General features: G+C 41.9%; 1 protein-coding gene across 1 annotated transcript in view; it reads left to right on the top strand.

Moving 5' to 3' along the window:
• Window positions 1-10,757: 10,757 nt before the first annotated feature.
• tafa3b (TAFA chemokine like family member 3b) overlaps window positions 10,758-24,266 on the top strand; it is a 108,009-nt gene continuing 94,500 nt past the window's right edge. The window contains exon 1 of the mRNA XM_088919984.1: window positions 10,758-11,045. The gene's annotated coding sequence lies outside the window, so the exon portion shown is untranslated. The remainder of the gene's footprint in view (window positions 11,046-24,266) is intronic.

The following is a 24,266-nucleotide window of genomic DNA, read 5'->3' as shown; positions in this document are numbered from 1 at the left end:
TCCCTGGGAGAGAGAGGATAAAAGTCATCTTAATACGACACTCATTTTCAATTAGATCCTCTTTTGCCGTTGTTGTGTTGTCTCACTGCATTGGCTTTGTCTAGCCCCGGTTTCGCTGTGTTGTATGTGATGTGGGTCGTGTGCTAGCAGCTGCCAGGGGGCCTCCCTATGCCAGAGGAGAATCCTACTTGAAATCCCATTTCTTTGCAAGCTAAATGTGGGCAAAAGCCATTTATTCTGATGACAGTCCACAGCACCTGCTGCAGATTGAAACAATTGTGTTGCTACCATCTGACAGCTCCCTAATATGGGTTTCAATACAAAATGCAAAAGCTTTGATAGTGTCTGTCTATCTAGCTGTGTGTCTATCTGTATTGCTTCCAGATTTATAAATCTCTGTCCGGCATGCATAGGGCTGGGTTATTATTTTTGAATACTTTTGTACATTTTAAACTGGTGCCATAGTTATGCAAAAAAAAATTATTTGCAGCAAGTGGAGTTGAAGAGCTAAAGAGAGCATATCTAATGAATTAGCATCATCTAATGAATTGTTTTTGTAATCCAGAATAATGACGTGACAACTTTGTTTCAATTTCATTTGATGATTTTGGGTTACTTAAGTGACAGCATCATAATTCAGAGATGATTTCATGATTTGTGCTACTCAATATCCAAGATTACAATGCGTTAGGATCCACTTAAATGTCTCATAAGTGTATCAAACGTCTTGTATGCTATCACTTCCACACATAAAATAAACCTTGATTGCTCAGACTGTGCAATTGTGCACCCCTTTCTATCTGCAAATTAGGTTTTGAACACCATCAAGTTTGTTATTTTCTGTGAATAGATCACAGTTCTTCTCCAGAAAATTTCTGCCTGGCTTCAGGCATCATTGAAGCTGCATGTGATTGACCTCCATATTCACAAGATGTGAGAATCCCCAGCCCTAGAAAAATGTCAGGTACTGTAGCACCAGAGTCTATAGCAGCCAGACTGTCTAGCTTCATCAAGACATAGCTCCACAGCTTATATTACTGGTGCAGTGTCACTCATTTTAAAAGATTTTAAAAGATTCAGAATACTCACTGTACAGTGAGAAAGTCATGAAAATCCCATGTGGCAGCTCAAGCAGATAATTCTTTTGAATATGTGACATACAACAAAGATCACTCGATCACGTCACACTGCCATTACATTACTTACTGTATATCCTCCATCTGATCACCACAAGCCTTAACTAGCACTCAGGATAATTCATAAAGATTGTTGCAGATGCAAGCCTAGTTTCCTGAAAGTGAATAACCAACCACTGAGCAGTAAGGGAGTCCTGGGGCAGTTCAGATATCTCTTGGCCCTGATTCTCATGCTGATCAGTGATTTTCTTCTACTTCAAAGGAAAACGAAGACACCTGTCAATGACATTACAGGAAAGGGACTTTCCAAAGGTGTCTCTGGCACGGCCTCACTGTACTTGTGAGTTGACCCCCTCCCCAGTCTCCTTTTGCTCTATCCAAAGGAAGGGTGAAGCAGTGGGACACTGCTCAGCGATTACCCCTCAGAGAGTGGCAGGGGGTCCTGAGGGTGGGGTCAGAGGTCAAGGATATGTTCAAATAAAAGAAAGCACTAGAAATAATTGCCTCATTCTTTTATACTAAAGCCGAATAAACCAGTGAAGAATTCCCTCCTCCTAGTACTGCAGTACAATGGCATATCATGCTAATTGCCAATGGAGAATGGACACAGTGGCATAATCTAGTTTAAAATTACTGCAGTATATCATGGAATGACCACAATATTTACTGCACTACTATTCCATAGGTCCCCAACCCCATGTTTCACCTTACTTCTTGGTCTGGTACAAACAAAACAGCCACTAACAACCAAATTGGTAGAGTAAGCCCACTGGCCTCCTGTCATTCACCACCTTTATTTCTTCACCTTAGGCATTTACAGCCATTGAGTCTGCTGTTGGGAAACACTTGCAATCCAAAGTCAGAATGCAACAAAGAACCGTACTGTATGTACAGATAGAAAACTTGATTAAAGATGACCTTGAACTTAATGTGAAAAATACCTCATCTTAATTCTTGCCCATTCTCTCTCCTGTCCCGGTGAGGGATGAGGCTTTACTTAAATTGCAGAATGATATTGTCTTCTAGGGGCAGCACAGTAGCACAGTGTTTAGCAATGCTGCCTCACAGCTCTGGAGCCCTGAGTTCAATGCTTGGGGCGCTATATGTTTGGAGTTTGTACTGCATGTTCTCCCCATGTTTGTATGGGTTTCCTTCAGGTGCTTCAGTTTCCTCTCACAGTCCAAAGACATACTGTGATCACTTTGCCTATATTACCCTATGTCACGATTGTAATCCCTCACCCTTAAGGGCGCTCCGGATCGGTCACATTTTAGTTGAATTTGTGCACCTTCTCCCTGTTCCTGCCTCCCTACAAAAGCCAAATGCTCACTCTGTTCCGGTCTCTGCATTGGAACACGGATGCCCGGAGGCCCGCCTACCACCGAGTCGCCCTACGTCCGTGGCTCGAGGGCATTGGCCTCCTATCGGCATCCTGAACCAGCAGAGTCCAGGACTTGGAGCGCCTGGTCCCGTTTCCCCTTTTTCTCCCTGACCCGCTCCGGTTTTTAACTTTGTCTTGTCTGTCTCGGATTGGATCACGCGGCTCTGGACTTTTGCCAGTACTGGATTTCCCTTCAGACACCCTTTGGACTGTTTGCCTGGACCATGCACCCCCCAAGCACCTTCGTCACGCCCCCCTGTTCGTCTACCAGCCCAGTTCCTCGTCTCCTCAACGTGTCTGTTCACTCCCTTCTGGATTGTGCTGTCTGCATAGGGTCCTGAAAGACGCTTCATAACACCCTACCTATACATGTAGTTAGGTTAATTTGGTTTTGGGAAAATTGGTCCTGGTGTGAATGTGTGCGTGTCTATGTTTGTGACTGTGTGTACCCTGCAATGGACTGGTACCCTGCCTTGTGTCTGCTGCTTGCTGAGATGTGCTATGACTCCCCTGCAACCCTATATTAAATAAATTGGTTCGAAAATGGATGAATGAATATTGTTTTCCATTTTTCTGATTGAACATGTTCATTTTATACTAAGACACACTTCAAACAGTAATACTAACATAAAACCAGAAAAAGATGTCTACCTTGTGGTTCAAGCCTGCATAGAAAGAACCCCTAAGAAAAATGATGCTGGCAACAGTTTGCACAGTTAAATGCTTTTTAAGAAAACCATGGGCCAGCAATTAGTGGACTTCAAAATGAAGTCTTAGCGATCAGGGCATTTTTTGTATTTCTATAGTCAATAAAAACAAAAAGAAAGTGGATCAAAGTTAATAGACCTGTTGAATTACGGAACATTAACTGCTGCCTCTCCTGAATTATTGATGTGCAGTGGCAGCTCTGAAGCTGTTATGGTTTCTATTTTTATCTTGCTATTTTCTTGCGGACGTCAGGCGCTCTCGATCACACCCCTTAAAACCAAGGGCTGGGTTAACCGGGCACGTGAGGGGCTCGCAGGGTGGCGTCCGGGAAGGAAATGCTTCGCGATGCACTCTCCTGGGTATGTGTAGATGTGGCAGAGCAATCGATATCCAGTTCAGCTCCGAAGCCTTTAACCTGCTCTCTCCCTCCCCCTGGGGGCTGTGAGGGGCGCAGTGTGGCTCTGTGAATTAGGTCAGACACATGTATTGATCAAACAGCTCAGAGGAGAAAACACTCTGGATGGTCTTAAAAGCTCCTGTTCTCATCTGGGGAGAGGCATTTGGAAAGATCCATACTTGCGCCTCGCAACCAACTTTCCAATCTCTTGAACACCGAAGAGCCTTTGGTTTCGTCGCAACATGAGAAGGCAAAGAAAAACCCTGAGACATTCACAGGTGTGCCGAAGTCGATGTGACTGGTAGCAATCAATTGTTTTGTCTTTTGCGTTTTGACACGTGCTTAGGCAGGGCATTTGCTGAACAGCCACAGTAAGGTCACATTCTCCTTATAACGAGGTCTATTCTGATGTAGTGCATAGGGTCAAGCACAGCTTCCACTGTTGTGACTTCTCTGTGATGGGACTGGTAGAAGGCATTTCAGAATGGAAAAGACATTGGGTTTTCTGGGCTACCCCTCCTGTGAGACTCACATTGTGCTTCATTCTGTGCAAAATGAGCCAAAGAGAATGAAAACTTTAAACATGCACTAGGACAAACATCTTCAGATGTGCATCTCCTGCCTTTGTAAAATCCCTCAGTTCACTGGATTCCCCTAAGTGTTGCATTAAAAAATTCCCTGTGCTCTACTGAGATAGATCCAAATTGATATCCAAACTCTGACTTTCCAGGGGGACCAGTCTTATTTCTGCATCCATTTGCCTCTGTGAACATACTACAACTGCACAAACAAGGCCGCAGACATTATGAAAATACCCCCACATTTCTTTCAGCTGGCATGTTACTAAAATTTTATGTAACTTTTGGGATTCATTCAAGGTCTAGACTTTCCAGTCGGTCAAAGGTGGATGAAGTCCACACGGCACTTTGTCTGTTATGGAGTTCTTTCACATCTTTCAACAGGGAAAATAAAGACCTCATTATCTTCGTCTGGAATAAAAAAAGAACAAGGACACAGATACATGGGGCAGTGGTTTGATTCGCCTGGGGTCTAATAAGCTGCAGGCTCTTGTACAAATACCATCCTCAATGAGCGATTTGAAAAGACAGATAAGAGTGGTATAAACGATGATAATGAAGGCAAAGCTTTTCTGCTTCATCAGTGTAATTTGTATAAGGGCCTGTGGCTTGCAGGTCAGAAAATAGATCAAATAGCTCGGCAAAGTGGGTGTGACACAATTCCCTGTGACAACCAACTCAGACAATGTTCTAGCGATCCGGGCAAACTTTCTTCCACTTTGTCTGCTTTCCTCTTTTCAAAGGCAAAGCTGCTCCTTGAGTGATTCATATCTACCACTGGTTTGTGCACGGGGTCCCACTGGACCGAGGGTGCATGAGATCACTTTATTAGCTCCATTCAAATGTTTGTTAGGCATCTACCAACAGCTCACGAAAAGACCAGGGTCAGCTCTTCAAACAGATTGGCTGGCGAGCGCCACATGTCGACTTCACCAAAACCATATGTTTCTAATCTGGCAGACAATCAATTTTCCGTGCTTGTGGATAATTAAGAAGGCAGTTTGGATTTACCAGCTTCTTCGTTCTTCTGCCGCTTCATTTCGTTCTTGCTTCCATCTCTCCTGGGCAATTGTAATGTTAGCCCCCTTTGGATTTTCCTTCTTGTCATGAGTCCCCATGCGAGCTGCCTATTCCGACTAAAACATTCGGCACAGAGTTGCTTGTTGAGAAGTGCGCAGAGGAGGGTAATGTACAGTACGACACTACAAGCAGGTGTTAGGGGAATGCCTTTTGTCACTTCTGCTGTGGTGTGTGTGGTCTTAGTGAGACCAATTCAGAGGTATTACTCCAGTGTATAACAATGGACAGTAGGAAGTATGGATCCTGTGCAGGACTGAGGGGAGAGAGAGAGAGAACACTAATCCAAATCGCTAAGCAAAGCGTAATCCAGGAAACAAGAAGGTCAGGAAATGATAGAGACACTAGAGAGCAACAATCCGAAATGCAAGGCTAAATCGTAAACGAGGGGCAGGCTAGAAGGTCAGATACCGAATATAAACTGGTAATGAATAACGCGCACCTGGGAGCTCGAGGAGAATCTGCAAAAGTGAGCCGGGAAGTGAGGAAAGAGGGGAACTGAAATAGTGACGGGGGTGAACGGTGATACTGTAGGTACATTCGTTGCGGCGCGAGCGTTTGTTAAACACAGCGCGCGTGGGAATGCGTAACACAGCGCGCGCTCACTGCCAATGCAGGCCGGAGCTCAAGTGCTGCCAGTTGGTCTGCCACTGTCTTTCTGGAGCGCCGTGTTTGACAGCTCTAATGTTTTAAGGCTTTTAGCCTCCACAAGCTCAGACGTAATGGAAACCAGAAAAAACAACAACTTTGTAGTCCCACCACGAGAACCATGCCATACGGAAAAACTTCCTCCAGCGTTTTATTTTGAGAAGTGTTTTGAGGGGGATTTTCTTCTTTTTGCAGTAATTCATAATTACCGAGGCGAAAGGAATTTGCAGATAATGCAGCTGCTGTATAGATAATCCCATACAGACCTGCAGACAGATGTACTGCAGCCCCTTTTTGAGTAACGGGCCTATAATTTGTCTTGTCATTGTTCGTGCCGTGATGAGTTATTAAAATGAAGGCATTGCTATTTACTATGATTTCTAGCTGCGCTTGTATATTGCGGATTTGATTAGTTACACTCAGTTACGTAGGAGTCCATGCTTTCTGAGGTGCCTTAAATCATGAATGCATGACTAATAGAGTACCTATGAGATCATGATTAGGGAATAGTTAGATAACCACAAATAAACACAAAACACATGTATAATATGTGCTATTTAATTTTATTTTATCAGTGTTATAATAAGTGCTGCTTATTGGAGTTTCAATCATTCCCGTAGTTTTGATGATTCGATGCAGATCACTATGATCATGATTATGATTGTTTTCATTCTTACACGAAACCTCTCCAGTGCCCGACAACATGACACACGATCTCTTTGCAGAACAGCTTGGGCTTTCTCAGCAGCGCAATGACTGATATTGCTTTGCTGGAAAGGCACACTAATTGCTACACTTTTCATTTGCTCTCTGTCATACATTGGAGAGAAAATCCCTGGTCATGGCCTTTAAAGACTGGGATTTTGCAGATCAGGCTGAAAGTCCACCTTGTATTTTATTAATTTTCCCAGGGGGTGGAGGCTCCTAGTGGGCTGCTATGGACCAGTGGATCTAAATGACATGGAGAGGTGACGCACAAGCACAAGACATCCCAGGAACAGAGTTCTGACAGAGACTTGATGAGGGGCTGCACTTCTGAATGGTCATTCAGAGCAAGTGCTTTTGATTTGGATTTTATTTCAACACCGTAGAACTGTTTACACTCTGGTCTGAGGCATTAAACTGCAGATGAAGCAAAGATATTATAATTCAGTGTGACAGAGAGCAGGAAACTTTAATGTCCACTCATTCGGGACATATAATGTTTCAGCGAAAGAAATTGCACGTCCTACAGTGTAGTGTTCAACTTACTGTGGCTCTGAATTGGAAATTATGATCCAGAGCACAGAGAGCAGAGAAAAGCACCACCTAAAGTACAGTACTGATCCACCAACACTTAGAGCAGAAACCTGGTTTTCCTCTGTAAGCTCCCATTCCAGTACTGACCAGGGTCATTTATGAAGCAACTTTATGGAGGGTAGAATTTGTTAGCCCAGAGTGGAATTTAGGCACCACTGGGGTTAATACCCTCAACATGTACAAACAGTGCTATGAGATGTTAAAGGACCAAGAAGCCAGGATCTCCACTTAATATTCCCTCTGAAGGACAGACCTCACACAGGAAAATGGATTTGGTCACCATACTGGAGAACTGGTGTTTGGTCATCTGTTTCGTCTTAGAGGTCTCCCATCCCAGTAATGACAGGATGATGGGATTCTGGCTTGCTTAATTTTTTAGATGTGATCATCTCAGGCTGCAAGGAGGTAATGTTTCTGTCTCAAACTGTAAATGCCCCATTCCTCTTCACACACTCTGGCTCCCAGGGGGTCAACATTCATATTCTATTTTGATTCAGTTGTTTGACATATCCCCAAGCTAGGTTTACCACACAGGACTTATTTTGTGGTATGTGTAGAGTGTGGAAGGATTCACACTTAAATAAGCAGCTATCTTTGATCAGGTCTCCACAAAAGAGGCACAACACACGAAGAAGCTATAAATAAGATCAGGCCATTTGGCACCTACTAGAAGAAACATTACTGTTTTTTCTGAGAGCAGGCAGATCTCATCCTCTAAAAGTATGGGTTGAGTGCTTTCTGGTGCCCAAGGAAACAGAGCTACAGAAAAGAAAAAAAAGAGCCCAGATTCCAGAGCACCTCCTTAAAAATGTTTTAAACTTCTCATTGATTTTTTTCTTTTTCTTTTAATGTCATCAGGAGAAGAACACTCGAGAACTGGCAGGGTGAAAATTTGATTACAGCAAGTAGCCCTAAAGAACAATATATACAGCTAAAGTGCTTTCAGGCAATAACAGAATTTCAGTCCCAGAATATCAAAGTATATGCTGGGGGCATTGGATATGTTGCTAGAATCATTAGTTTTCAAGGCGATGTACAGTAAAATGCTTTAAGCAAATTTCGTGATGATGCCTGACACGTCTAGAAAACCTTCAGCTGTTCCTGACAGGGATTTTCCTTGTTAATTTCTTCTGCCTCTTTGCCCCAAAGCCCCACCCCCTTTCCCAGCTCCCATCTCCCACTACTGTACCAACCAACTTCCTCCGCACAAGTAACGTGGAGAATTAATTACGGCTCAGAAAACAGCTTTGAAAAATTTGCAGCCCTTTTATTTTATTTATTTTTCTCTCTGTGTATGTGTGCTTCCATAAAGGAAATTTATACTGCAGAAAAAAAAGCACTCAGAGAGAATGTGCTGCAGGCATTCTCTCAGATTAATGGGTTGGGAAGATAGTTTCCCACTCTTCAAGTAGCTTTATTTAATTAAAATAAAAATATAAACATGGCATATGTTTACCACGAGGAGCTGAGTTATCTTTAGATGCTTTAAGAAAAAAGAGAAGGATGCAGGTGTCCTATTTACGATGAAAAAACAGCATTTTCTCATTCCTAATAGAGCACTGCAGTACTTTGACTGAGACACTGGCTTTTTTGAGATGCCACTGAAGAGACAAGGCTATAGGACATCTCTGACTGTGACTGGACCCCAGACTGGCTGCTCCATATCTGATATGTGACTTGATCCAGAGTAAACATTTTAAAATGCTTGTGCAGTTTATTAAACCCATGACTGTAACATGATCGCAAATAACTCACTGGATCCTTATTTTGGCCCGTTTAAAAAAAATTGAATGCCTTGGGTTTGGCTGATCACAGAAACCTGTTGTGGAATTGATTATAAATCATGGGCGAATCACTGTAGTGCAGGAGTCTGCAATCCTGACCCAGGAGGACAGGTGTAGCTCTTTTTTTCAATCACCAACACCTGAGCAGCTGGGATAAGCTGTCAAATTGGTCCAATTAGGCCAATAATGAACTGATTAAGGATAATGAGCTCAATATGAGCAACACCCTGCTGGCCACCGGGATCAGTAGGACTGAAGGCTGTAATGAATAGCAGTTTATTTTAGGATGGTATTTAATGTTATGGCATTTCTGTCTTACTACAGTACATTTAAATGTTGTCATACACTGGACTTCACCATAAAACAGTAATTGAGACTGTTTCTATTGCAAACACGGCACAGAAACCATTGGTGTGGCTTTCCTCTATGAGAACGTTCTGTTCTGGTAGTTTGTAAACACTTTTTAGGTAAAAACACAAGGAAATGCTACATCAGTTTGACCATCCAGAAGCACCCATTGGAAACTCGGCTCGCAGAGTGCACAGTATTGCGGAAATGCCCTCTTCTCCCACACTCCTGTCTAAAAGAGGCTGGAAATGAAGATGCGAGGACTCTGGGGCGACTTCTTGGACTATCCACGAATTAACATCCATCTACTATTTAGTAAGGATAGTATCTCACTCAGCAGGTCATTCAAACGCCTCTTCGTGCCGTGGCTATAGGAAACTCATATGAGAGTTGTATGTCAAGACGATGTTTTTTTCCACTCATACTGTATGTACCGTCTTGCTTGCATTTAGGCTTAACTGGCCGGTATTCGGTTTTTACATTATCTCCCGATACCGCTTCTGTCAACAGCGCACTGAGGAAGCAACATACTGTAAGTCTGCCAGACGGCTGCTTACTGGCACAAGAAACGAATAAAACTGATGAGTTAATAAGCCTTGCTTCAATCATCGCACCCCTGAAAACTGATTATTATATTATTATGGAAAGAAACCAAATTATATCTTAGGTTTCCCTATGAAGAAAACATTATCACAATGAGCACACTCGTAATTTTTTCACAAAGGATTATTGTCCCCTTAAGGTGGAGAAACTAATCCCCTTCAACAATATTTAGATTTTAATCCTCCACATTTGGTTCAAAGACCTGAACGCTGTAAACTAAGCACACGATTATTTCGTTACATTTAGAATGCTGGTTTAGGACTAACCTATTTTTAAAAACCGAATAGGTGGGGGAAATGTTTTACTGTTGCAGTGAATCCTGCTATAAAAGATTAGTCTGTGTGCCAAGACCTTTGCGCCCCCCCCCCAAAAAAGGAAAACGAAACAAATTTCTGGTTTTAAAAAATGTTACACCGTATTATAGCGATATATTTAGTTCAGTCTTTTTGAACGAGGTAGTCAGCATTTCGCCGGTAGGTGGAGGTAGATAACTGCAGAGTGGAGCTAAACTCTCCCCCTCACTATCCCCGGAGAAATCGGGAGATGGTAGATGTTCAACATCTTTGTGGTTCAGACCCCTGCCTCTCGTTCCAACCACAGAGCAGCGGACTAAGCATTTGAACTACTGCGGCTCTAAACCCAGGTTCACGGGGCGAAGGCAGGTTTCAAAAGGAAATATCGAAGGGACGGAAGTAGTTTCCTGCATATAGGCACCTTGGGTATAATTTTGAGAAAGATGCTACCGGCTTCTTGACTTGTAAGTTTTGCACCTTGTTTTCTGCATTGAAGTGTGGAAAGGCAGCTGGCGGAGACGAAGAATTCTGCTAGGGCCCTCACCTGCGCGTCCGAAGTGCGAGTTTGGTCAAGTAACAAACTATCAATCCTAGTCTGTTTCTGACTGTAACCTTCAGGGCGTTTTAATATCTGGGAACCTTACATTCCCTGCTACCACTGCTTAGGTGATGTGTATCGCAGGAGCCTTTTCTTGCGAGAGAGAGGATATTTCTTGTCGCTTCATTTCTGACAATGGAGCGCAAATGAAAAAAGTATTTTCGTTGGATTAAGCCGCGGACGCAGCAACAACAGGTAAGTTTAAGGGACAGCCAGTGCTTAAGAGTTTTAAAAGGGCAAGAGCCTTTGCTAGTGTGGTGCGCTTTGATTGAATTAACTGTACAATGGTGTCCTCCTACACTTCAGTGTTCTTTGCTCTTTTTAGACATTAAAGCATGAAAAGATAAGTAACTTAATAAATAGGCAAAAATGTTGATGAACCAAAGAGCTACATGCAACATTTTGGGATCTGCGACACGTAGGTGACGTTAGCTGGACGTCTGTCTTTGACTGTTTTATAAAAAGGTGTGTTTATCTTTGTCAACATAAGTGAAACAAAAGCGCATCTTGCGAATATTTCAGAAGAAGTCCAAATTAAGATACAAGCTTGTCCTGCGCTGTCGTTTTCTTAAAGGGTATTCTCCTTTGCTGCGGCATGCATCGCAAACTTGCTGCCCATAGTTTGCATAAAACGCGGCAGTGGTGTCACGACGCCAAAATGTTTTTATTCAGCTCAGTAGATCTGTACCTTTTTGCTGTACAGGACGTCTTGCATCACTCCATAAAAGTTACGATACTAAATTATGCAAAATGCCATATGGAGGCGAGCGTAATTAGATTAAGCCTCTGTGCAGTTCAGTATTTTGCTGCTATTGTTCGTTTATTAGCATTGAAATGTATTAGTGTTACATTGGCATGAGTTAATTGATAACATCTAATCCCATTAATCATCAGTGGGATGTTATTTCGCTTCACTATTTGCCACATTGGACTCTGTTGCAAAGCGCCTGTTCTCCCACTAGAACCTGTATCTGGCGCACTGGAGACTGAGAAGGAGCTGTTTCGGCGAGGTGTGAAAATCAGTGTTCTCCCTTTTCACTGTCTGCGTTAGTGAATAGCATTCCCGGCACTATGGCGCAATCGGACCTCAAGTTCTGTCAGGTGCACATATACATCAAATAAGAATGAATTCACACGTGACTGGAGTAGAGCTAAATTCTGTTTACGCAGGTCTTATACACACGTTCATAAATCAGTAAGACGTGGCGAATTTGTATACGATTTGTTTTATTACTATTGTATTAAGTCTTATTTGGTCATATTTAGGGGAGCGAGAAAAAAAAAAACTAGATGTCTATAGATTAAATTTGCCCCGCCTTGCTGTAGAATGGTATATTGGTATGCCTACAGAACAGCTTGGTGTCACAGGTACGCCGTGCATATGTGCGTCCTGAGTGCAGTGCGGAATCACATCTAAAGTGCTGCATTACCAGACGATTGCGATACTGCTGCTGAGAGGTGGAAAACATTTTTCAGTGTGAATTGCAACAGCAAGGAATTAAAAAAAAAGGTTTTAATTTTCAGCACTGCTAAATTCTTCGTCATTTCTCTACGGTCTTCTATTGGACGGGGATACTCTCCGAACTCTTGAACATTTTCAAATCTTTTATAATACTGTATTTGCTGAAGAGAGGCTGATTACCGGTAGATGCATACATTTGTCGGAGGAAAATTATTAGCTTTTCATCTGAGAACAGGTGACTGAAAATGTATCGATCGTCCTTGCGTGGATGCACTCTCTGTAGTTCATGAAAGTTGAAATGGTATTTGGGTAATTTAGTAGTCTTTTAAGCGAATCTGTTTCTATAAAATATCCTATGCAGATTATCCAATACATAGAAAAGCTTCTGTTCATTAAAATTAAACTGAAAAAAAATAGAATAAAAAATCTCATGTTTATATGGATCTTTTTTTCTTCTTAATACGTCCAGTGTTACACCTTTTCTGGTTACTGCTTAATAACTTGGATTGTCCTGGGATACAGATTTGGAAAACAGCTGTCTCTTTTCACCCCCCAGAATTTGTCTACATAGTCCATGTCTCGCCCAAGATGCACAGAAACATAACTGTTATTGAGACTTTTTTTCCTTCAAGCACTGCTGCCACCTGACCATCTCCTTTGAGTTGTGTAGGAAGCTGCCTAATTCTAATAACAGAACGGAAGGTCATTATGACCTTTCACCCCTGAGGTCAGAAGAATGCGAAGGTGCACTAGGTCTTTCCAGACCACTCCGTTGGAAAAAATTGGTATGACCCGCTCATCATTTCTTTAACTGATAATTAGCAGGATCAATGCAACCGCATGATTATAATGAGGTGCTGAGTGCACTGAGGTCCTGGCTAGTAGTATACGGTTTCTGCAGGTTGGTTAAGTAGCCCTGCTCCAGGGTGTACAGAGGTGTGGTTAATTGCAGAGTGAGTGTGAGTCTGAGACAGGTCTTGCTGCAGGAATTTTTTAGTTATCATCCCTTGGTTTTACTCACTGGGCCACTGAATCTTACATTCTAGCTGCCTGGGCTGTCTCTCCTCTATGGATGCACAGAGGACTATGATGCAGTTTCACACCCTCAACAAGCAGAAAACTAAGCTGAGGTTATATACACATGCAATGGCTCTGAAACGTACTTGTAAAACAAGATTACAAAATGTGTACTCTGTGGTTACAATATGGCCTTCCTTTATGCTTCAAAGACCTAAGAACTCCCACTCTTGTTTTATCAATCGTCATGTTTCCTCAGCTTCTTTTCCTGTGGGGTTAACAAGAGATTTGGACACACTGGAAGCTCGTTTTATGTGGGGTACAGCATGTTTATTTCAGTACACTTGTGTATTTCCTGGTATTGTGCTCAAGCAATGATCAAGTAAACGGGAATGAATTGATATCGGTGGCTTTTTGATTAAAAAAACGAATTTAAAAAAATGTGAAACGTGCACTGTGCCCTTCAAGCTTTATTCAAATAGTTCATAATTACCCTGATGTCTGTTTGTAGAAGAGAACGTTCAATACTGAAACGATTTGCTCATCTAAGTGAAAATTCATTAGGTGCTGATGTAACAACAAGAAGATTCTCGTGTTTCTTAATTTTCATCACTGCTTGTATCACTTTCTTAGTTCTTAGGCTGTCTCTATCCCAGCATATAATAATCTCTGCGCTAAGAGCGCACCGCCTACTTTGCTGAAACTGTAATTTAATTTTAATTTCTTCGAGGCGAATAATTTCAAGCACTCCAGCACAGTAATTCTGCAACACGGGAAGGCGCTGCTTTGTTGAAGTATTTTAGGCGAGCGGTGATTTTGTTTTGGAACATGAGTAATAGGTTGTGAAACCACCTGGAGGCTGATCTGCCTCGCCGTGTTTTTTTTCCGTTTTCCAGTGCTCATGCTTTGTCCTTCCCGCACACCTTGCTCAGCTCTTAAGAACTCGGTTCTTTATTGTAGTTCTTATTTGCGCTATCCTTGCATTTCAATTCAAAGGGAGAATACTGGCTGTTTTTGCTCGGCGATACAATTCCGCGGTGAATTAAATTCGATTTCTCTGCGGAATTAGTGGACGTCCGACGTCTGTAGCTCCTTCTTATTCAGCTTCTGACATCTGACCTGTTATGTTGTGTTTCCTAGATGGCCATTGTCAGCTCCTGAAGCTGCATGCAATGCTGAAGGTTTTATTACAAGATCTGCCGGAATTTGCTTATACGCTCAGGAATACGAATAGGTTGTGACTGCATGGAATTCAGCCTTGTGCCACTTTGCGTAATGCGAAGACAGGGGGATTTAATTGGATGGAAATGAGGGAACTGCTTTGGCCTGCTATTCTAACGACTGAACATTGTCTCCAGATAAATTCAGAGCGATTCACGCATATTTGTAGTTTATCTATCTGTATATTTAAGATGCTGTTGAATCTATAGGCCTTGGTTTGAAAAGTATATGGATTTTGCGTAAGGACCACATGTTATGTTTATGCTTTAGTGACATAATTCAAAAAAAGTATGCAACATTTCTGTTTGTAAATATAGATCTTAATCGGTTCAGCAAATAATATTTCTGTTTTCTGTTTCTATTTGTTAATAAGTGGACAGTCCAGATATTGAGAAGCTTACAGACTGGTTTATCCCTGTTTGGGCTCATCTGTGCTTAGCACCCATGTCCAAACCATACCCCTGTCCCTATTTTGTCCTCCTTTTGTGCTGGAAGCTCTGTCCACTCCTGGAGACATGAAGACTGAATTAAGGGTTTTGCCCCACTGCAGTAATATTACACATCCTTAAATACTTCTGTTGCTTAATGCATTGCTTTAAAAGTATATTCTGCTGTATATTTTCATGCCTAGACTTTGAAATGCTCCTGTGCTCATTTCTCCACCACCCATCGTGTACAGCTATACAGTACTGAAAGGCAGAGCCTTGGGATTTTAAGGTGACTAGCCTGCTTGTTCACTTTCAGTGTCCCTTTAACCTTGTCCTCTAAGCTGTATCCTCCCTTGACTCTACAGAGTGCTGTGGCTTTCGATAATTGCATCGAAAGCGGCTCACAGACGGATTTCCTGTATTCCAATATTGCCTGCCCAAGCGGAGATTTTTCTCCCTAATTTTCTTCCAGAGAAATCCATTCTGCTTTTCCCTCTGTGCTGTAGTGGGAAGGAGACTGCCCTTGTTCCTGAGAATTGAATACCTTTGTTTTTTGACCGGCTTGGTGTCTTAATCTTAGACCTAAGCATGCAGGGTGTATCTCACACAATATAATTTAATGCTTCTCCCAGAAAAGACATAGTGTACGATTAGAGATTATGTCTGAATCTCGGCATGGATGTTTAAAAAGTGCAGGTGTGCGTGGTGACCATGTTGTGCACTCTGGTCCTATTGCGCGAGCACCTTAGAGTTCGTAGAGCTGTAGACACAAAAAGAAGAGCAGAGAAAGTGATAAGGCAGAGGTAATAAAGAAGCTGTGCACGTGGCTGGCCAAAAATGCCACTTTTTAATAGTGATCTGCTAGTTGTGCTATTAAAACACAGGTGCACAATCCTAGTCTTTGAGAGCCTGAAGGTTTCTAGTGTTCTAGTGTTCTTGCCACCCGAGTCCTTGATTACCAGATTGAACCGATTTTGCCTAATTGGACAAGTGTACCTCCTTTCTTTTCCCCGAGAAGCCAGAGATTTAAAGAGGGCTTGAAGTCCTGCTGGCCAGTGGACCATTGGGGACCCCTGTAGTAAGAACTGTACCGTTGTGTGGAGAGCCTGGCGAGCTGCTCAGGATATACCCTTGCACTGTAGCATGATTTACCAGAGCCACGGCCCCAAGCACAGCTACTGATGAGCACGCCAGGGCTACTGTTTGCTGCTCAATACACGTTGAACTTTTATTTGTTCAATGGTTTGCCTCAGTTGATATATATGTATTTTAATGTCTGGTAAAGTATATAACCATTCTGTTTTACGATACCAGATTATTAAACTGTGCAACTTCTGTCATTATATTCTTGAAGTGTATAGAACACTGCCTTATCTTCGAGAATGGCAGTAAAGGCTCTGGATGTCTTTACCCAAACCCTTTCTCTTTCCCAGCCTGGGTGTTGTATTCACCATAGAAATAGGTCCTGCCGTTTAAACAATCTCTCTTCCTAACCTAAGGCTGTGACCCTCTCGCCTCCCCGGGCGCCCTGCAGTTCTGACTCTCTCCTTATTCTTCTACTGTATACGTGAGCCTTTCCTATCTGCATCTTTCCCTCCTTTCCTGAGTTTTGATTCCGGCTCACGCTTGCTGGGAGTGAGCATCGGAGTTGGTGTGGAGCATGTAAGATTGTGAGTAATTTTCCCTGCGATTTTAGAGCCTGCCCTTTCCCGTGTAAATAAATGAATCAAAATATAAAAGAAAGATCCATCACGTGATACCACTGTGCTTCAGGCTATAGAACTCATGCTGTATTCCCAGAAGAGGCCTTCATTGGATGAGTTATTTGGAAGCTCCCCGGTGTTCGTCTTTAAACTCAGTCAGTGCCTATTAACCCTTTAACAAGGACAATTAGAGGCAGTGGCAGACATTGCTGCTTGAATTCTGCTCCACTCTTCAAAATTCTTCCTTTTATTGGAGGCAGAGTTTACTCCCTATGTCAAATGGTACCCAATCAGGTTTTGTCTGTTGCAGAGATTTCTGAAGCTTGTGTAATAAAACAAAAGGCACAGCAGAAGTAAAGCTGTATTGCAGTATAAGGAATCCATGTAGGTGAGAACTGTCCTGTATGTGAGCCGGGTTTTCCGAGAGGTCTGTTATTTTCTCCAAGTGAAAGAGCACTTGCACGCAAATAGCTCCAGGGACCAGAAAGAGAATGCTGTTTTAAAATTGTGTGGATGCTTTCAAGCCTTCAATGACCCCCAGCGACCAACCGTACATACAAACAAGTATTGCACATTTCATACAAAACATCCTGAAGGTTTTGGTGTCTGTGGAGCTCTAACAAGATGGCTTCCTGTAGGAGTAGCACTGAATATTTGGAGGAGTCTGCAAGGACTTAAAGGCTTTAATATGCTGTGGGACACATGCATGTGTCCTGCAGCATTTGCTTCTGTTTTTATGCTTGTTGGAAATTATAACTCGGGCATTTTTTGAAATTTTTTATACAAGCCTTCAATTTACACTGGAGTTACTTCTGGAATTTGCATATTGGAAAACATCAAAATCTATTGAGGCCATACCCTCTTTTCGTTTAGGTCTATGCAGGAACCTTCTTGCTTTAAGAGCAATTGACTTGTGAGAATGCACGTACTTTTCAAACTGAAAAAAAGTTCTGGTCGGCCTTGTTAAACACTGTATCGGACTTGATGACATTACATGCTAAGAAACTCAATTAACAATGTGTCAGATTGCCAGTTTGCCTTCCCTTCGAATTTTTAATTGGCTTGTCTTCTCTGTAATTGGCACGTCTCGATGCCCTTTAGAGTGCTGATATGTAAGTGTAAAATTGATGGCACCCTGTTTTTGTTTGATGACACAGCCAAGCCAACTGAAAATTCATCCATAACAAGCGAATGACAACAGTGTGACTTTTATACTGTCATAAATCGAATTCATTGATATATTGTTCTGCTGACGCACACAAGGGAATGTTGATACTCAAATTACAATGGGCTGTCATTCATCTTAGCTCTTTCAGTGTCACACATTCACTGCATTAATTAAAGTACTAAGCCCGGTGTTTTAAATCAAACATGTCATAATCATTCCACTGATTTAATGGTGTCCATTATATAGTATGTCATCCATGTTTGACAGATATGGAAAAGATATTTGCCGATGTGAAAAGGTAAAAGCTATGTTTTTTTGGGGGTCCTCTCCAGCTATGCACAATCATATTTTTCTAATGAACAGAGGATAATGATTATACTATATAATTAAGCCTTTTGATTTAGGCAGAGGGCAAGAGGGGAATTGGTATCAAACACGTCCAGTTCTTTATGTACCGTTGTGCCCTATACTCAAGATTAATGAGCAATGTATTTAAATTTGCTTTTTAAACTCAAGTTTCTTAATGTTTGCCTCCAAGAGCATATCAGCCAGAGCAGCTATTTTTGGATTCTGACCTTCTGAAAACATTTTTTGTCTGGGTTACGAGCTCTGAAAAAAAGATGATTGTCCCACAAAGGGGAGTGACTTTGGAAGCTGGATAATCGATAGATATTTCACACTTCAACAGAGAGTTTTGACCTCCCCCCCCCCCCCCCAGTAAGAAAAAAAGCAAGCAAGCAAGAAAATAAGAGTAGAAAAAATGAGTTCATATTAAAGAATCATGCCAGAAACAAATTATTATATTTTTATTGAATAATTCTAATTATGATATTAAATAATTATAATTACTCTAGAACCAAATTTCATTCTGATAGAGGTTCTCCCACACATTGTGTCCAAAATAAGTGTTGCACAAGCTTTTTGGTGTGCACTTGATAGTCTTCTCCTGTGTTGCTTCTTCCTGTTCTGCTCCGAGACCCATTTTTTGGGACCTGCTTCTTTGGCTGAAAGAGTTCTGGCAAGTGAGCATGGAAAATGTTTGATCTAAGCCGACATTAAAAATAACATCATTGGACCTTTCGATTAATTACTGAATGTTTTTATTTTTGCAGTTCGACATTTGTGGAGAGAGAATTGTGACCCAAGCTCCAAGGAAAAAAAACCCCACGTAAGCGAGAGGCTAGAGCATAGGTGCACGAGTGAAAGAAAAGCAGAAGGTGTGATGAGAGAAAGCTTGGCAGAGAGAAAGCAGCTGAAGCTCAGAAGGATATTGTCACAGAGCTGGTAGGGGGAGCCAACTCTCAAGTCAAGCATTGCTGTGTGGGGAAAAAAATGAGCCTAGCAAAGGACAGGCAGCTCTCTGCAGGGGAGACACCCAGAGAGCAGCTGGAGGGGTACATGCTCTGTGGCTGAAATCCAAGGTGTTTTATCAGTGAATAGGATTTTGAGAGAGGAAGGGGTCAGAGGAACAGCTTGCTTTTTGACTGCAGCTCTGTGACTGCATTGCTGGGCTTCTGTTGGCTCTTAACACTGCAGATGGGGATGCTCTGAATGAGCCTAAAACTGCTTCTTTCATTCTAATTACTGCTCCGTTCATTACTGGAAATAAAAAAAAAGTGACATGCTGGTGATATTTGAAGCAGTTTATATAAACAGTACCTTGGGGTGTGAAAGTAGTGAACGCTGTGGATTCCAGCCAAGATGGTACTGCTGAGGTTGCCGCTACTTCTGCTACTACTGCTGAAGGTTTCCACTGAAACCGCTTTCAGTGAAGTCTTGTGTTTATGAGCCAGTTTGGATGCAAAATGTTTCCGTAATAGTGAATGAGTAGTGCTGGTGCACAAAAACTCCCCCATCAAAATATATTGGAGGACCTAGTTGAAAATTCACAGTCTGGTAACCTCATGCAAATCCTTAACCACTATTAGAACTCGGCAGCTGCTCCCCATGACGGTATACATTATTTGGCAATATTTTTCTAAACATGCCAGAATCCGTTTACCTTCCGATAAAGGCTCTTCCGTACACACAGGGAGATTGTGTCTGGAATAAGTAAGTAAGTTGGAAAAAGATATTGCACAAGCTTTTGCAGCTCATTGGTGTGCTCTTGAGAGTCTTCCCCTGTTACTTCCTTCTGATCAAATCTAAACTTTGAGACGCCTTTTCAGTATTTGCTTTTTGGCTGAAAGACAATTAGCATGGAACATGTACAATCTAAGCAAATTTGGTGTAATAATAAATGCTTTTTTAATTCTGTTATACAGTACGGATGCTGTTCAGCTATATGTAATTGAAATTTTGAATTTAACTATAATGTGTCATGTACTGAGTCTATTAATTAAAAAAATAATTTAATTTTAAAATGTAATCTGTTAGTATATGTTTATTTTATATTGGTTGATAAATGTATAACATGTCATTGCATTTATTAAAATTGTATTATGAAGTCACCCTAGATAAAAGCTTCATACACGTAAGATTGAGATGTTGTTGAAAAGGTCTTACAGAGAGAGTTTCACAGAATTACAATGCCAAATAAATATTTTTCCATGGACATAAGACCCATTAAAAGGTAAAGGCACTACTAGGAAAAATCCCCTGTTTTTAAAATCCAAACTCCTGGGGGGAAAGTATTTAATAAGACCGCACAAGGCTACAGGTATTTTTGGAGTAATGAGATTCTGTTTTGATACTGTATGCACTTCATACTAGTAGCAAGCTAATAAAATATTGCCTCTTCCTGGAATGATATGGCACTAAAAGCCTGGACAGTCTTTACGCTGAAATTATTTATGGAACCTTGATTTCTGTCTGTGAGAGCCCAACTCAATTTATTTCTCAGCTGAGGTTGGGACCGTGTCATATTTTATGGAAGGCAAAGCAGAAGTGCTCATGTGAATAACCTACTTGCAAACTTTGTAAACTGGAAACTTAAAACCTAAAAATGTGTCCTGACTTGTAACATTTCCAAATCGCATTTTTCCATTTTCCTTTTCAACAGAGTAACCTATACTTGATCACGAAATTGTACATATTGTACACGTATAGACAGTTGCAGTTTATTATTGAACACAGTGGTCAACAAGTCGTAGGATACAACATCAGATTTAAGTCTCACAGTGGGACTGCATGATAGGTGATCTCTAAGAGACATAGAATTGACATAGATAAAGTTCACAATGAAGTGTGAATTAAAAAAAAATCTGCGTTTTGCTTTCTGAAAAGTGAAGTTGTTACATAAGCGTGTAAGATACATGGCTTGTTCCAGTAATGTGTTTTCAATTAACAGCATACAGGTTGAGGCAGCTGAAAGTAAACACTTGAATGTAGAGATGGTTTATTAATATTGCCAAACCAGGGTAGGTGTTTATTAGACACACCTCTGTAGTTGTATCACTATTGATGTCACCAACTTTTTATTCACCAAAATTTTATTTATATGGTTTATTACTGTATTTTATGTTTTAAGCATTTGAAAACAGTTTTATTTTGCAAGATGTGACCTGTTAAGTAAAACAGCAGGAGTGTGCATTTTTTAGCAAACATTAGTATTCTATCACTTAAACTACAGTACATATTTAGTTTATGCAGGTGACGCTTAATAATTATAATGTTGCTCACACATGTATAGCGTTTTTCTGGACACTCCACTCAAAGTGCTTTACAGGTAATGGGGACTCCCCTCCTCCACCTCCAGTGTGCATCCCCACCTGGATGATGCAACAGCAGCCATAGTGCACCAGTACCCTCACCACACACCAGCTATCAGTGGGGAGGAGAACAGAGTGATGAAGCCAGTTCAGAGATGGGGATTATTAGGAAGCCATGATTGGTAAATTCCAATGGGAAATTTGGACAGGACACCTGGGTAACGCCCCTACTCTTTTCAAGAAATGCCCTGGGTTTTTTAATAACCACAGAGAGTCAGTACCTCAGTTTTGCATCTCATCCAAAGGACTGCACCTTTTTACAGTATAATTTCCCCGTCACTATACTGGGGCATTAGGACCCACACAGACTGCATGGTGAGTGCCCCCTACTGGCCCCACTAACACCTCTTCCAGCAGCAACCTTAGTTTTTCCCAGGAGGTCTTTCACCCAGGTACTAACCAGGCTCACACCTGCTGAGATTCAGTGGGCTGCCAGTTGTGAGTTAAACGGGTGACGTGGCTGCTGGCGATGTGGACACATGTGGAAGAGCTGTCAGAACAATGCAAGCATATCACAATGACAGCAATGGTGGGCACATATTTGAATGCACATGATTGTGTATAAGGTGGCATGGTGTAATAGATAGCATTGCTGCCTCCAAGTGCTGGGGCTATCTGTGTGGAGTTTGTGTTTTCTCCCTGTGTTTGCATGGGTTTCCTGTGCATGGGATGCTTTGGTTTCTTCCTACAATCCAAAAACATACTGGCTACTGGTTAGTTGGCTTCTGGGAAAATTGGCCCTGGTGTGTGTTTGGGTATGTCTGTCTGCCCTGCGATGGACTGGTGTGCTGTCCAAGGTGTGCTCTGCCTAATGCCTGTTACTTGCTGGGATAGCTCACGATCCCCCACGACCCTGTATTGGATATAGTGGTTGGAAAATGGACGGATGGATGGATTCATGTTTATTTGCGCCTATTGCATTGCATTACCTATTGCATTGTGGGCTCATAATGCTTATACGGGCACAGAATGTGTCCCATCTCCAGATCTGAAGGTGGCTGCTGTTCTGGATTAATTTGGGACAGCTGCAAAGCACAGTGGGAATTTTAGCAATAAAGAAAATCTATACAAAGAAGTAGACTGGTGTAACTTCTAGGTGTTGATGCAACATGTCGAGTGGCAGTTCTGCTGTGTTGTTGCTAGAAACCTTCAACTCTTTGTCTTTTCATCAGAAGGCTCCCAGTTCACTGCACTGCAGTGTTGTTGCATGAGGGAGTGGTTCTTTTGCAGTTGCAGACAGCAATTCCCAGCTGCTGAAAGGACTGAATTCTCTTTTGTTGACTTGGGAAACATTTGCTCATACAATACTGGGCCAAATCACATCTCAAAAGCCAAGCACTGTTCATGCACCTCTGGCGTGTTGAGGTGATTTAACCTGAGATCAGCCACAGCACTGAGAAATCAAAGAGGACTTTATCAAAATTAAATTAAATTTAAATTAATTAAAAGAATTGGATGCTTAAAATATTGAAATTACTTTGTCATTATTAAACTTGAATTGGATCTTGGTATGTGCTAATAAGTGTTTAGGTTACTTTAATATATGCCTAGTTTGTTGAATACAGCTCCTAAACAAGAACAATACCTGGGTTACCTCATTGGTAGTAATTCACTTGGTCTCATTTTCTGTTTTTGGTCATTTCTTTTCCTTATGTTTCTCTGTATCAAGGTTGTGACAACAGAAATGTACCCCCTGGAACATCCATTTGCGTAGATGTACTGCTGCTCTGAGGGTTCTGTGAGAGTTAGATGCACCGTGCATAGAAATGTTTACAGAAACAGCTCAATGACTGGTGGTGATGTGACATTTTTTTGGTGCTATCCACTCATGAATAAATATGCCGGCTATCGGGGAGTCTTCTTTCGGTGTTCAAGTAGCTCTGAGCGTGCGCCCGTCAGTAGAGTGGCAGGTCTGCTGTGTTGTTGCTGTCCGTCTTCACGCTCTTAGTCTTTTCCTCTGAAGGCTCCCAGTTCACTGCACTGCAGTGTTCTTGCGTGAGGGAGTGGTTCTTATGCAGTGGCAGCGAGCTGCTGGGCTGCTGCCGAAGAGGGCTGAATCCTGTATTTCATTCCAGAGATGAGCTGCAAATTAAAAAAAAAAAAAACAACTGGTGGTCGCTGGGTAGTACTAATTAGAAGCATTCAAAAGAAACGGGGGGTCCCTGTAACGAGTGCAAAGAGAAAGTCATGCATCCTTTTCCCACTTCCCTTAGAACACTTGCATTAGGCTGTGCCTCAGTGCCTTTCTATGCAACTGATGTGCTGATGCTTTTCAAGGAAACTGTCTAACCTGTAGCTCCAAAGTTTTGCTCCAGCAATCCCTGGGCTTTTTGCCATCAACAGAACATAATTAGCGAACAGGCTTTAGCTTGGCGTTTGAATTGGCATAGTGCAGGCTGCGCCCCAGCAGTCTCCAGATCTCTTTTGGTCTTGCTTATTTAAGCATGTGAGCTTCCTGCGGCGTGCTCTTTTCAAACAATTCGTCTGCATTTCCTTTCTTTAACCTTTATTTTCTGAGGAGGCTGAATGAAGTGCTGGCAGTTAGAGCTGCTGCCTCACAGCTCCAGGCTGCTGCGCTTGATGGCAGCCTCGAGATCGGTTTGTGTGGAGCTTGCACGTTCTGCCACTGTGCATCATGGAATGTTTTTTGGGGCTGCTCTGAGTGCTTTGTTTTATTCATGGCTTAAATGCATGCTGATGTCGGTTG

The sequence above is a fragment of the Atractosteus spatula genome, chromosome 7 (assembly GCF_055471065.1).
Source record: "Atractosteus spatula isolate fAtrSpa1 chromosome 7, fAtrSpa1.hap1, whole genome shotgun sequence".
Taxonomy (NCBI): Eukaryota; Metazoa; Chordata; class Actinopteri; order Semionotiformes; family Lepisosteidae; genus Atractosteus; species Atractosteus spatula.
This window is presented reverse-complemented; position numbering and strand designations above follow the sequence as displayed.